This window comes from Gobius niger (assembly GCF_951799975.1).
Source record: "Gobius niger genome assembly, chromosome: 16".
NCBI classification, from domain to species: domain Eukaryota; kingdom Metazoa; phylum Chordata; class Actinopteri; order Gobiiformes; family Gobiidae; genus Gobius; species Gobius niger.
Window position 1 is genome coordinate 16212172 of NC_136867.1, and position 13110 is coordinate 16225281.

Below are 13110 nucleotides of genomic sequence, written 5' to 3' on the forward strand. Positions count from 1 at the left end.
GCGGTGTACAGTATCTAATGCCATGTTGCTGCTCCATCAGGGATCATGTTTATTGTTAGTGATCATGACAAAAACTCTTGATTTGTTAGCGCCGTCTCATTTCCCAGCAGCTGCAAATGACTCAAGAATCGAGTTCCCGTGTTTAATTTCATTCAGCATTTCGTCCACACACATCACGCCGATTTTGTGAACCTGATGTTCGCAGTAGCTGGAGTGTTTATTTTTTTTGTCTTAGCTTTGCCAGTGCATTCTTCATTCTCGCCCTTACTTCTCTTAACACCTGTTGTGAAATATGTATATGTGCATTTCTGGATCCTTGTCAGAAAACTTGTTATGTTGATATCACACTGTGCATTGCAGCTACATCAAGGTGACAGCTTGAGAAAAGGTGGGATGTTTTTTATGCAAATCCCTGGAAGAATGAGGATCGGTTGCAGCGGCGAGGCATAATCACAACGTCACAGATTTGCGTTGCCGGATGGGTGCGGGGTTAACATGTTGTGCGCTATATATGGAAGCACGGGTGCCACTGCATGCATCCATATGTGAGCGAGGGCTCAGGTGGGGATTGTGAGCGAGGCAGATGGACATTTGGAGCAGCTTTGCACCCTGCAGCAAAAAAAAAGAAGAAAAAAACACACGCCACACAAACAACACAGTCGCACACCCACACACGGCTGTAACTTTAGCCCCACGTAACTCGAACTGCAAAATAACCATAAAAAACATCTTCAGCACCTAGAGTTGCGTATCGACGCTCCGATCCAATTTTTCAACTGTCCAAACATGGCGTAAGTCAAAACGGCTGTAATCTTCTCGGATTCCGGCCCTGTCCTGAAAATACCTCCAGCATTTATTCATCTGGGCACACACTTTTCCTATAGCCTTCAGGCATTAGAGTGTGCTTGTTTGACAAGGCCTGTAAGGACGTGCTAGCCTTGTCTGATGTCCAGGATTACAATAGTCTGTAGTCTGCCGCATTTTATTCCGTTATCTGTTCATGTCTTAAAACCAAACAAAGCAAAGATGAAGTAACAGTAAGAGTCACATTTTGTTAGATCATTTCCCACTATTGTTCAGCCCTGTATCTTGTGCGACTAGTATTATCTAAAAACTACAAATTAGCAGCACATGTGCTGTACTGTTCGCTACAGCCCTGTCATCCCATGCGGTCCAGGGAGTGCGGGAATGGGGAAGAGAAGATAAGGCTTCGGCTGGAGGTAGTGGTGTGTTGCCGGAGTCCCTCAGGAGCCTCTTCTGCCAGGCCAGTGCCACAGATCAACAGTCAGCCAGCCAGCCGTGCACTGACCCCATCCCGTTGCCTCTCTCTCCCTCTATTTCAGCCTGCATCTGGCTCGCTTTCCCCCGGAGCTAGAGGCATTTGCTGTCCCCATGTCTCCTTCCTAAGCCAAAAGCCTGTCCTGCTCCTAACAGTGCATGTCTGTCTGGCAACCTCTCTGACTGCATGTCTTCCATCCAGCCGATCCCTCCATCTATTTTTCCTCCATCCGTGAGTCTGTCTGCTTTTGTGTCTGTTTCACTGTCTGTGTGCATGGGTGCCTGCCTGTCCATCTGCCTGTCTGCCTGCCGTCCCCTGGTTTTGGCCAGTGCCTCTGTGCCAGGCTGTCAGCCGCTCTGCCAATCTGCTGCATATCTGCCGTCTATTCATCATCTGCTTGTGTCTGTATTTGTTTGCCTGCTTGTTTACCTGTCTGTCTTTCCATCTGTCTTTTATCATTCTTAATATAAGTCTATAGTGTGGCACCATTCTGACTGTCCACCACTGGGTTCATGTTCAAGAGCTTCAACCTCCTTTTCTCTCATTTTCAGTTCAACATAAGAATGATGCTTTATGGCGCTGTCCGTGGTACTGAACCCTTTGTTGCACTCTCACAAGTGCTCCTTTGCACTCAAGATCGAGAACGTTTAATATTACAATTGTCTAAATTCCTCCACGTGTCTGAGATTGCCGCACTGTTTCTGGGGCCCTTTGCTGGCAGACAACGTCTTTCATTCACCGTCTACTTTCTAAACAAGACGCCCAAAGCTCTCCCTTGTCTTCAGACGCTTAGTCATCAGGCCAACTTCCTGCTAATACTCTTCCTGTCTCATTCACAGCTAGCTCTTTGCTTCGAGCCTGTAGCAGCAGCTGAATTGAAAAGGCTCTCTCCCCGATCTGCCCCCCACCCCCCCCTCTCTCTCTCTCTCTCTCTCCCATCTCCTCTCTCTCTCTTCCCCATGTCCACTCCTATTCTTGTCTCACCAGGAGAGCAGGAGAGCGTTTGACTGACTCTTCTCAACCAAAGGCTGCACTGCGTGCTTGCTCGGCAGTCAAGGACAACTCTAATAGAGGTAGAACAAAGGAAAAGGGAGAGGGAGAGGCTGGTAGAGAAACAAGTGCGCTGTGGTGCAAGGATCTTTGAAATTATACATATTATTGTAATAAAATAAGAGCATGTAATTCCCTGTACCATAGCAATGGCGTTTGTCCTCATAACAGTCCACATTCAGGGAGTGAGAAAGAACATTTCAATATTTCTTCTTTGCATACACAAGTATATGCAAGTTATATGCACACTATACCATTTTATATATGAGTAGCTATCCATTCTTTCAGTGCTCTCTACTCATTTAGAATTTGATTAATTGTGCTATTTTTTCATCCCATTGTATTATATTAATTTTCAAACTCATTCCTAAATGCTTTGTGCGGCGTGACAGCCATCTATTATTACTGATAGACTTGTCCTTGTCCACTATTGCATTGTAAATGACATAAACATTCTCACTGACATCGCATCATAAGAGGAGTCTGAACAATAAAAGCATCTTCCCGCTCTCTCCTTCCTTCCCTCTCATATGTGTTTGTGTTTACAGTTACTCCCACATAGACGCAGCGCTCACGATGAGCACATTTAAATGCCTCGGCAGCTCCATAGCTAATCCCTGTTGTGGATTGGCCCACTTTGAGGTTCCCAGCTTTTGGAAGGGAATACTAAACGGGGGATGAGGTGGAGGGGTGTTTGTGCTCAGAGATGTTATCTGTGTCACTCTTTGTTTCTCTCTTCCCTCGTGTCTCTCCTCAGCACAAACATCTTTCTTATCCCCCTCTTCCTTTTGCTCCGTTTCTGCTCCACTCCTCCTCTTCCCATCCTTTGCCCAGATGCAGAGAAGACAGCTGTGTTGTGTAAAAGTGTGCCCAGTCAAAACCACTGTGCCTGGCATCTGCTGCTGGCAAAATAATAACCAACCCCCACTTCAGGCACACAACACTGCCTTCTATTCTCATCTATCTCTCTGAAACTACATGAAAGACAAACACTACCCTGCCTGTGAGGAAAGAGTTAACCAGTACCCAACTTTTCTTCCAGCAAGCTCCCTGATAACCTCCAATTATTGGGCCATACATCAGTGTACAAGAAAAGGACAGGGGGAAGTATAGAGCATCTGTGTTAGGGACTTATAAGCTCAAAGGTACACAGCATACTAGCTACATTTTTACCAACTAAAGGAGCCTTTATTAGGTCTCCTTAAGGGCCCGTTGAGAAGCGTAATGACCATGTTATCAAAACTAAGAGTTCCAAACCTGCCAACATAACTTTCAACAAAGTAAAGGACATGAAATGCAGGTGGTGGAAGTGTGATTTGAAGCAGAAAATCAGACAGTTTTGTGCTTTGTGCTTAAAGGTGGAGCCCTCCTGAGAACAAAGCCTCAGAGTATCATCTGTACGCAGAAGAAGCACCCAAACACAGGGCTGTGGGAGGCGCGGGACGGCATCGGGAGCCAGGCCTGTAATTAGGGCCCTGAGTTTGACGCCTACACTCCTCCACAAAGCAGGCGCCTGGGCTCGCAAATACATTATTTGTTCTGTGCATTAACACATACAGGAGATAAAATATCAGAGCTCGTGTATGTGATCAGTGAGCTATCAGGCACTGGGGAGTCTAGACAATATGTGTAAGGTCAGTGTTAAAAACGGACCTATGATAGAGGTGATACACGTGTTAATTGAGTACATTTTCATTTGGGCCACTGAGAGTAATATGGAGCTAACTATAAATGTAGTCTACAGTAAAAGCCACAATATGCTCCTGCACTGATAGTTATTTTATCAGGTTAGATTTTATTACAGCTATAAAAGCCATAAAAAAGAAATTTGGCAGGATACTTTTGAGGGTCCAAAACTATTGTGTTTTGTTAATTTGCACTATGTGTGTTTCCATTTAAACCCAATGTTTACTGGGCCAAAATAAAAATATGCCAATATTTTGACTGTGGACCAGAATAGTAAAGGGCTAAAACACCCCCAAAATCTCTCCTTAGCACAGTAGGAGAAAAAAGCTATCTCCAGAGCAGAGCCTGTCTCGCTCTCCCCTGCTCCATGAGAGCAGAACACACTGGTGCGCTGGCTTTTGACCACGGCAATTTTAATCAGTCTTTTTCACACTTCATTGGGAATTCATGGCCGCCTTCTCCCTTCAAACATTGTTTGGGAGAGTTATCAGCGGCAGGCAGCATATCCGGTAATTATACATGCAAGGTAACACTGGGAGCTGGGCTGAATATTTCAGCCAAATGCATGTGCTGCTGAGAGGCACTGGAGGATACAGCTGCCACATAACTCTGGCTCTATGGCTGCTGTGATAGAAGAATATTGTCTCACTGTTCCATACCAAAATATTGAGGGAATTGTAACGTACAACTTTACATTCTTGACAAGATCTACTCAACGACATACAATGAAAGCCCATGCCAAAGCCTTGAAGCAAAGCAGAGTGCTCTGTTACACATAGCAGATGAATACTGACTAATACTTCACTACAATTATGTGAAAGTGTTGCAAAGGCGCGGTGCAACATTAGCAGAGACTCAGTTGCAAAAATGTAGATGGTTCAGCGTGTTTGTTTACTGTGAGTAAGGGGCCAGCTGTTAATAGGGTCTAAGCACACATGTATACATAGACTGTAGCCACCAGTCAGACACTGGAGGCTCCTCTGGGAGCACAGCAGCACGGGCAGAACAGTGACTCATCCGGTCACACACAGCGGCAGGGCTGCTGTCAGATAGCATCAGAGCACAGCCTATGGAGCAGAGCTGACAGGTCACACACACACAAACACACACAGGCCCGTCTGCAGCCATGCCTCACTGGGAACCTCCGGTGATAATGCACCCCATGGACACTGTTGGACGGAGCCAGATAAACTGAAGGTGGGTTTTTATGTTCATGTGCTGCTGTACAGATCATAGTAGCACACAGCACAGCAGCCCGACTCATGTGGCAGTTTGTCACATCCACTGACGTACAATGAGCCTCAGTGTATAGCCCTATACTGCAGCTGCAGTGAGTACGGAGCACTGAGGCATACAGCTCCACCTTCACAGATCAATACAGTAATACACAGCCTCACTAATTCAGTCTATTGTGTGAGGGAGCTTTATCACACCACTGTGCACCACTGTCTGTGGGCTTTACTCTGGACATACAGGCTATGAGCTTGAATCAAGCAAAATGAATTCATCATTACTGTAAAAAGCCTGAACACATGGAATCAAAATATTAATTGTCTTATGGAACAAAAATGGACCGCACATATGGGCAGACATACTGGGAATGTTTAAATCCACAGCCAAACAACAGCTTCCCACACCAGGGCCATGGAGCCACTCTCCTCCCTGCCTGCCGCCTGGTCCAGTCACTACAAAGCCCACCAAGAGCTCTGCGCTGTTCAAATAATAATGCCTTCCATCTGTTCCATTTCTTTGCATACATGTGAAGGCGTCCAACACACCATAAGAAGGTCCAACACCAAATGCTCAAACCCCTGAGAACCTATCTACAGTATATCCACCTCAGACCAGCCAATGACAAAGGCAAAACACATAGTTTTAATGCATTGGCCATTCCAAATAGGGTACAGCTTAATGGTTTTGGAAAAATATTTGCTTTATCTGATCAGTTACTGATATTACCTTTGCAATTTATTTCAAAACCAAAAACTGTTCAGTGCATTTTTGTAACAATTATATACATTTCAGGGTTGCAAGGTATGAGAAAAAATTGCAAAAACAATATTATTGTGATATTCAATTTAAACAAAAAAGCTTTGCGTTCTTTTATCAAATTGTGCATGCTATAGATAGAAGGCCCCAGTAATTGTACAATGTTGTATGTTCTTTTTAAGATACAGATGTTATGTCACCTGACGTTGTAACTCTATTTAATATAATATCTATAATAATAAGGAACACTCTGAGACAAGATATGTTGTTATTCGCAACCTAAATCACTGCAGCCTTTAGTGATTTGCTAATCGTGACCATCCAAATTGCGATTTCGACTTGCAATGCTTGCAGCCCCGGATTCAGATATAAACATCATCTTGTTATAGGCACATGAGCTGGAGTAAGGCTTGTTTTGTCCCCTGTTATGCAAGATGGAAATGAGTTGCTGTAGCCAAGCTTATTTTGGAACAGCTCACATCGGAAAACGCTGGGCCGAGCAGGAAAATTAGGTCACTTACACGAGCAGGGGCCTGCCTTCTTTCAGGAGACCAAAGAACTAAAATATGTAGTGTTTTTTTATTCAGGGCAGGGGCTACTGCGATTGGAGTATGAACACGATGCACAGCTTAACAGAAGCAAAGCCAGAGAAGCGTTTTAACACTCGCCCCGGAATGACCTGAATACATTTGCAATGGTTTAAAGGGAAAATCTGCCTCTTGTATCCAATATTTTTGTCATTTTTAAACACAGAACACTACTCAACTACACTTCATTTAGGGTTAATTCACATAAAAATAAATAAGTAAATGGCAGAAAATAACTCATTCACAACAACAACGCGTGGTGCACACACATGCACAGGACGACCCAGTGGCGCCTCATCGGGCTCTTTCAAGGCGGTGTCTGTGGAGGTCTCCAGGTGGCACCAGGATGTGCTCCAGTTTGAGCAAAGCGGGATACACTACATTGTAGGTGAATTTGAGGATGCTTCTTCTCTCACCACCAAGAGGCCATTTACCCAACACATGTGACTTTCAACAGACGCATAGCGGGAACGCAGCGGATCAAATCAAATCAGATAGAGCCTTAAAAGAAGCAGTCAACATAATATTTATTAATAATATATTGTATTTTTGACTATTCTTACATCAACATACTGCTCGAAGTATAGTCAAGAAAAAGATATGTTAAAGGAATGAAAGCATCCAGGCAAAAAGAACAAAAGCGAAAGTTGTTTACAATACAAGCGAAAAGAAATGAGTGAAAAGTAAGTCAACTTGGGTTGTTGTCTTACACAGCCCTTTCTGCGATTGAGTTTGATTTTTCGAGCTTGTCGTAGCAGAGCATATAAGCACTAAGTGGTCAAAAATGAATCCAAATCATTGTTCCCAAACAAAGGCTGTGTGTTCACAAAACAAAGCTATTGATTTGCATCGTGCTTTGCTGAGAATCTGTGTGCGACTGTGTGTCAATATTTTGTATTTGTGTGTTTATGCTGAAACTGTTGCCAATGTGTTCACAAATGTGTACATATATGCCAGGTTGCAGTGTTTGCGTGGCACGCTGGCTCTCTCGATAAGCGCTTGGTCCTAAAGAGGGCTGTGCTGCTGTCATGTGATGACACCTCTCATTTGCTGCTGTCCTGTGAAGCAGAGCTGAAGGCAGAGGTCAGGCCACACACATGCACACAGACAGAGACAGAAGAGACTCAGGGACGCACACCCATACAGCCACACACATGCAAACAGACAGAGACAGGGGTGAGACACAGGGACACACATGCCCTCCCCATGCACTGACAGATTGCTCATCCCGGAGCTGCATTTACACAGCCTTTACACCGTACGTGCTTCACGCAGCACTGTGGTTACTAGTTCCATACATATAATCAATACATTGAAACTTCAGAAAGAAACTGTTGAACATATAAAACAGCAGGGCGTGCTGGAGAAAGCCTGTAATATGCCCATGGCTCCACTAATAGCCGCCTCTCTCTCCTGCGCTGAGCGCGCTCCAGCTCCTGAAGGCCATCCATTCGTCTCGACCTGTGTCACATGCCGTCATCAATTACCCATTAGACAGCGTAATATTCACCCAATATTGCCGGCGTGTGACTGCGAGATTTTAGAGTGATCAAAACTGACAAATCTGATTTACAGAGCGAGCATAAATAAGGAGATTGTGCCCTCCCTGATTGCCCTGTTGAATAATGAATGCCTGTTTGGTAATCATTTTCCAATATCACACTACCCTGAACCGAGCTGCAGAGCTGCTCCGGCTTTTTTCTTTTTACATCTCATCATTGCTTTCCCATTTCTTCACATGCTGAATCCTAACATGATCTAATCTGGTCAAACTAAAATTAACTACAAATGCTTTAGATGTTTGTACAGAGAGACCACTCAGACTGCTTACCATGTGTGTGCAATAGACTGATAAAAAAAAAGAAAAGAAAGGATGCTGAGATAGAATTGAATATATAAAATAAAGAATATCAAATGGATGTTTACCAGGTACCAAAATTTAACTGCCTCATGGTTGTCTCATAGCTTGCATACCTAACCTTCAGATCATAGTAAATGCACTTTTTTTTTTTTAAATGAACTGTAATTGCATGACAACAACACAACAATCTCAAGGTCAGTGTTTGATGATATCACGGCCGCCCCTCGACAGCCTCGACTCCTGCTCTTTAGAATATTCTTCAAGGCACAGTAGAGCCTCTAATGGAAAAGGCCAGACCGGGTTATGAAAATTCTTATTTACAGCGGGCTGCGTGGCTGTGTGAAGTAGGTCACAACAGCTCCTGAAACGGAGTGCACCTCACTCACACCGTTTAATACTGCCTTTGAATGTGCACCGCCGCACAATGGGACCTGAGGGAAAGACACAAACACACTGTTTCTGCTGCTCTTTAGTAGTGTCTCCAGTAACAGTCTGCTCGGCAAAAATAGGCAAACTGGCAGCAAATTGTGAAAATATCAATGAAAGAGCGGATGTGAAGCTTTTAATGCTATTTGGAACTTCCTATTATTATGTAGTTGTATCGCTCTATTTAATGTCCAGCCATTGAAAGATCTGCTCAGTTAAACACACTGCAGCAAATGGGCTTAATGCCTTGTATGTCTAATATAAGGCTAATATAGAGCTACGGCACTGTACTGCTAACGGAGACAATTCAAGTTTATGATTATGGCTGGTCCGGTGACTGTGGCAGGACTGAGGGTGTGGGGCGTAGAGGTGTGCCCTGTCCCCTGAGCAGGAATGGGTGGATGTGGCGTGTAGGGAGTGCCCTGCCCCTTGAGCAGGGTGTGGGTTTGGGTGTGGAGGTGTGCCTGTCCCCTGAGCTGATGGATGCTTGTGGGAGGCTGTTATGCCACAAGGTGAAAGTGTCCATTAATCAGGCCCACTTCCTCCTCTGCCGTGGCTTTCCCATTACCAGTGCACTCCAAGCAGGCTGATTGGTTTTTAATTGGCCTGCCCACCAGGAGATAGATCATGTTTTCCCTTGAGAAAAGGCAATGAGGTGTGTATATGTCAATGGTGGGGCACCTGTCCATTCATATCTTATCACTTGAGGAATAACTGACCAGACGAGCACTTTTCTGCAGCTGTTAGCAACTCAATTAGGTCCCGAAAAGTACTTTTACTAAAATAAAATAAAGGTAAATCTATTTCAATACTTGTGTGTGTAAATGGTCACACTTTCAGGGCTTGAGTTGGAGTCAAGTGTAGGAGACAAATGCCAATGCAGCCGGAGCAGAGCGGAGCGTGTGTGAAAGACACTGAGCAGCTACATCACAGTGAGAACATGGCATTATTGACATTGTGTCTGCTCATATAGATCAATCCCTTCACAGCCCCCGTCTTACTACGTCACTGAGACTGATCAAAAATAAATCATTGATTTCCTACGGTGTGTTTTAGACCAGAACAAAACACGGCCACGATAAGCACACATGCAAACAAACACAAACACAGTTAAATATCTGTGTAACTGTGGAAGGGTGCGCAGACGCTGACCGCCTTTACTGTACTGCTGATCTGCACCTATGAGGGCAGTCTGGTGTTAAAGGCTACTTAAAGCAGACGTTTTAACCACACAAACTGTGGGTGTCCAGGAAATATAATGGTTTTAGCTAATTTGTTTTGCTTCGTAGTTTGTAATCAGGTACATTTATTAATCTGTCTCTTAAATAGGACCACTTTGGTAACTGACATATTACAATCAAATCCATGTTTTTCCCTCTGCATGTGTGGTGAAAGAGGTGAGTGGCCACTACAGCACACTGGGACATGTAAATGCAGAGTCATGCTATGGCGATGTATGGCACAAGCACTGAGCATGGTGTACGGAAGAGTAATTCTGTGCCCAACAAGGAGGCTAATATTAGCGCCTGGTAGCCCCCCCACCACCACCCCTGCCAGTCGCATGCAGAGGATCCCCAGGAGGCTTTCCTCTGCTCATTCATTAGGCTGCTAAGAATAAGGACATACTGTAATTCCCCAGTGAGTCTGGAGAGGAGACAGCCCCCTACCTTCAACCGCTGCCTCAGTCTGTGGTCATATCTCACCAGGACCACACATATAGCGAGTCTTGTAATACATACCTCAGTGTCTACTACACATACACCTTATCAGTCTTTGGTAAAGGCTAGTTCCCTAAATTATGGCATACAGTACAACCAAGATACACTGAAAAGTAGAGTGCATTTGAAATGACCTCACAGTCTATATTCAGCTTCGCTATCAACAACCAATTTCCTCTCCCCCTCCAGCTCTGACTAGACTGTTGTGATTATTAGGGGCTCGGGTCTACTCCTTCAGCGCAGACAGTGAAGGAGAGAGAGAGGGAGAGGGAAAATGAGGAAAAGAGATGATAGGATGGAGGGAGGAGGGGGGTTCCCGAGATCTTGGTCCCAGTAAGACCCGGTAGCGTGCTTTCCCACTATAATTTAATCACATTCAGCTGTCTGCCTGTCCGCCCGGCTCGCTCAGCAAACTACATCAGGCACCGCGGCTTCGCACACACCAGCCTCCCCTTAACAAGCAAGACATTTCCCCGTCTGCAGCGAAAGGAGCATCCCTGCGAACATGGTTCTTCCTCACGCCGACCAACCAGAGCCACATTTAGATTCTTTAGCATGGACATATAGACCACCCTGTCTGTGGCTATGCTAACTATTCAGATGAACAAAAGTGAAACATAAAGGAATTCATTCTCAAAATAAACAGTGCTGCACAGTCTTTCTGTATTTTCAGAAATCTCAAGTCAAGTTGACAAACATCTTAACAAACTTTGAGTAGGAAAGACTTCGACACTTTGTGTGTTAAACCACAAAACTTTCTAGTGTAAAAGACTCATGCCACACATGGAAACACAACAAAACATCAGCAGACCAAAATGAAAAACAAAACGGAACGATCAAGTGAGGGCTACTGTGCACAACACAAACTTAGTTAACACGCTAAACTAAGTATTGTTTTATGGACGCAGCGACATGACAAAACTTAAACATATTTTTAAAAATAATTCCATTCCAACGTTTAAGATTAAGGATTAGTTACAAAGACAATAAATAAGACTTCACAGCAGCGCCAATTATTTAAAAAAAGCCTTTTTAAAGGTAAAACCTTTCTTAGATAGCTTTCATTGACACCCCTTTCCTTTGATATCTGGACTGCAGAAAAGTGGCATTAAATGTCATTATAATGATAGACAATAGAAGAGATCTCCGATACAGGGAACTATAACTTGAAACTCGATTAAAGCTAAAGAAACAACTACAAAGTAAACACAACAAGTGCACAGCGCAATAACAGTCTTAATACTTAGCTTCAAAATTTTTCTATTCAGAAATTAAGCAGCTAAAACCTATGCTAGCAATTAAGTTCCCCAGAGCAGTACAGCATGCAGACAAGTTACCTACCAATAGCAGCCGTCTCTGAAACTTTCCCTGGTGCTCCTCAGTTAGCCTCTCCTTTTTAACACGTTTCTTCTCTCACTCCACTGTTCACTTACTGTTCTCACTGCAAAGTTCTGCTCAGCTCCTGAATGCAAATCATTTTTACGACTTGAGAGACTGAGAATGGGGAAGAAGGCAGAGCGACGGGAGCAGAGATGACAGAGGGGTGGAGGAGTGGAGATAATGGTTGGAGGCAGGCGACCAATAGGCCTGGAGCCTAATGGAAAAAGGGAATCAGGACACACCAATGAGGCGCAGCCTGAAGAGAGAGAGAGCTGAGAGAGAGCCGAGAGAGCGGAGGAGACGCGCGGCTGAAGCGGGGATGGCGAGAGTAGAGCCGGGACACGAGCGGACAACACAGAGCGACAGACACAACCAGAGCACGAGAGGAGCAGCACTGCAGATGAACAGAGAACAGAGAGACAAATGCAGAAGACTTACCAGGGTAGTGCTAGTGCCATCCTCCACACAACGCCTGGCAGATCCACACTCACTAATACATGCACCCACCCCAGCAATAGAGGCGCACGCCGCGCTGCCGCTGAGACCAACCAATAGCAAAAACAACAAAGGAGAGGACTGCCAAAGCCGACTGGTATACCCTAAAGCTACAGTGAGCAGTGAGTGGATGTGAGTAGATGTGTATGTCGGGAGGAGGGAGGCAGTGTGGAGGAGCGTGTGTTTGTGCCCAGCACAGGGAGAGTATTCCTTTCCTAGTGCTATAAGCTGCTTTCCCTCTCTTTCTCCTATCTGTGCATCTGGTTCTGTATTCTCTCTGTACACTGTGCATGTATGTCCTCCAACACTCAATATGTTCTCTCTCCCTCCCCAGCCCTGCGCTGCCTGCTAATGTGCCCTCCCTTCCCCTTCTCCCTCTTATACATTTATTCAGGACTGCAGACTGTCTGCTCCCACAGTCAGTGCTTCCCACGGGCCCTGGTAGAGATGGAGGTGGGGGCTGAGCTGTGAGGTACATGTGCACAGTACTTATTTTAAATGGGAGGCACACAGTTTGCCTTAAAAAGCTCCACTCGTGGTTGGGTGCACATTATTTGTCCTGAGATCAGTCACCCAGCTACAGGATGCAAACTTAAAGGAAGTGTGTGGCTGATCGCAACCTTGCTGTTAATTAACGCC

The 13110-nt window shown here is 44.9% G+C and overlaps 1 protein-coding gene across 7 annotated transcripts in view; it reads right to left on the reverse strand.

The window, feature by feature from the left end:
• The window catches only part of myt1lb (myelin transcription factor 1-like, b), a gene marked incomplete at its 3' end in the record, with an annotated part of 74005 nt that extends 61184 nt beyond the window's left edge, over window positions 1-12821 (reverse strand). For 2 of the 7 annotated variants that reach the window (XM_079573911.1, XM_079573910.1), the window contains exon 1: window positions 11938-12360. Of the gene's footprint in view, window positions 1-11937; window positions 12361-12414 lie in introns of those variants that run through there. The other 5 variants (XM_079573909.1, XM_079573907.1, XM_079573912.1 and 2 more) reach the window with 4 other exon arrangements.
• Window positions 12822-13110: the final 289 nt, after the last annotated feature.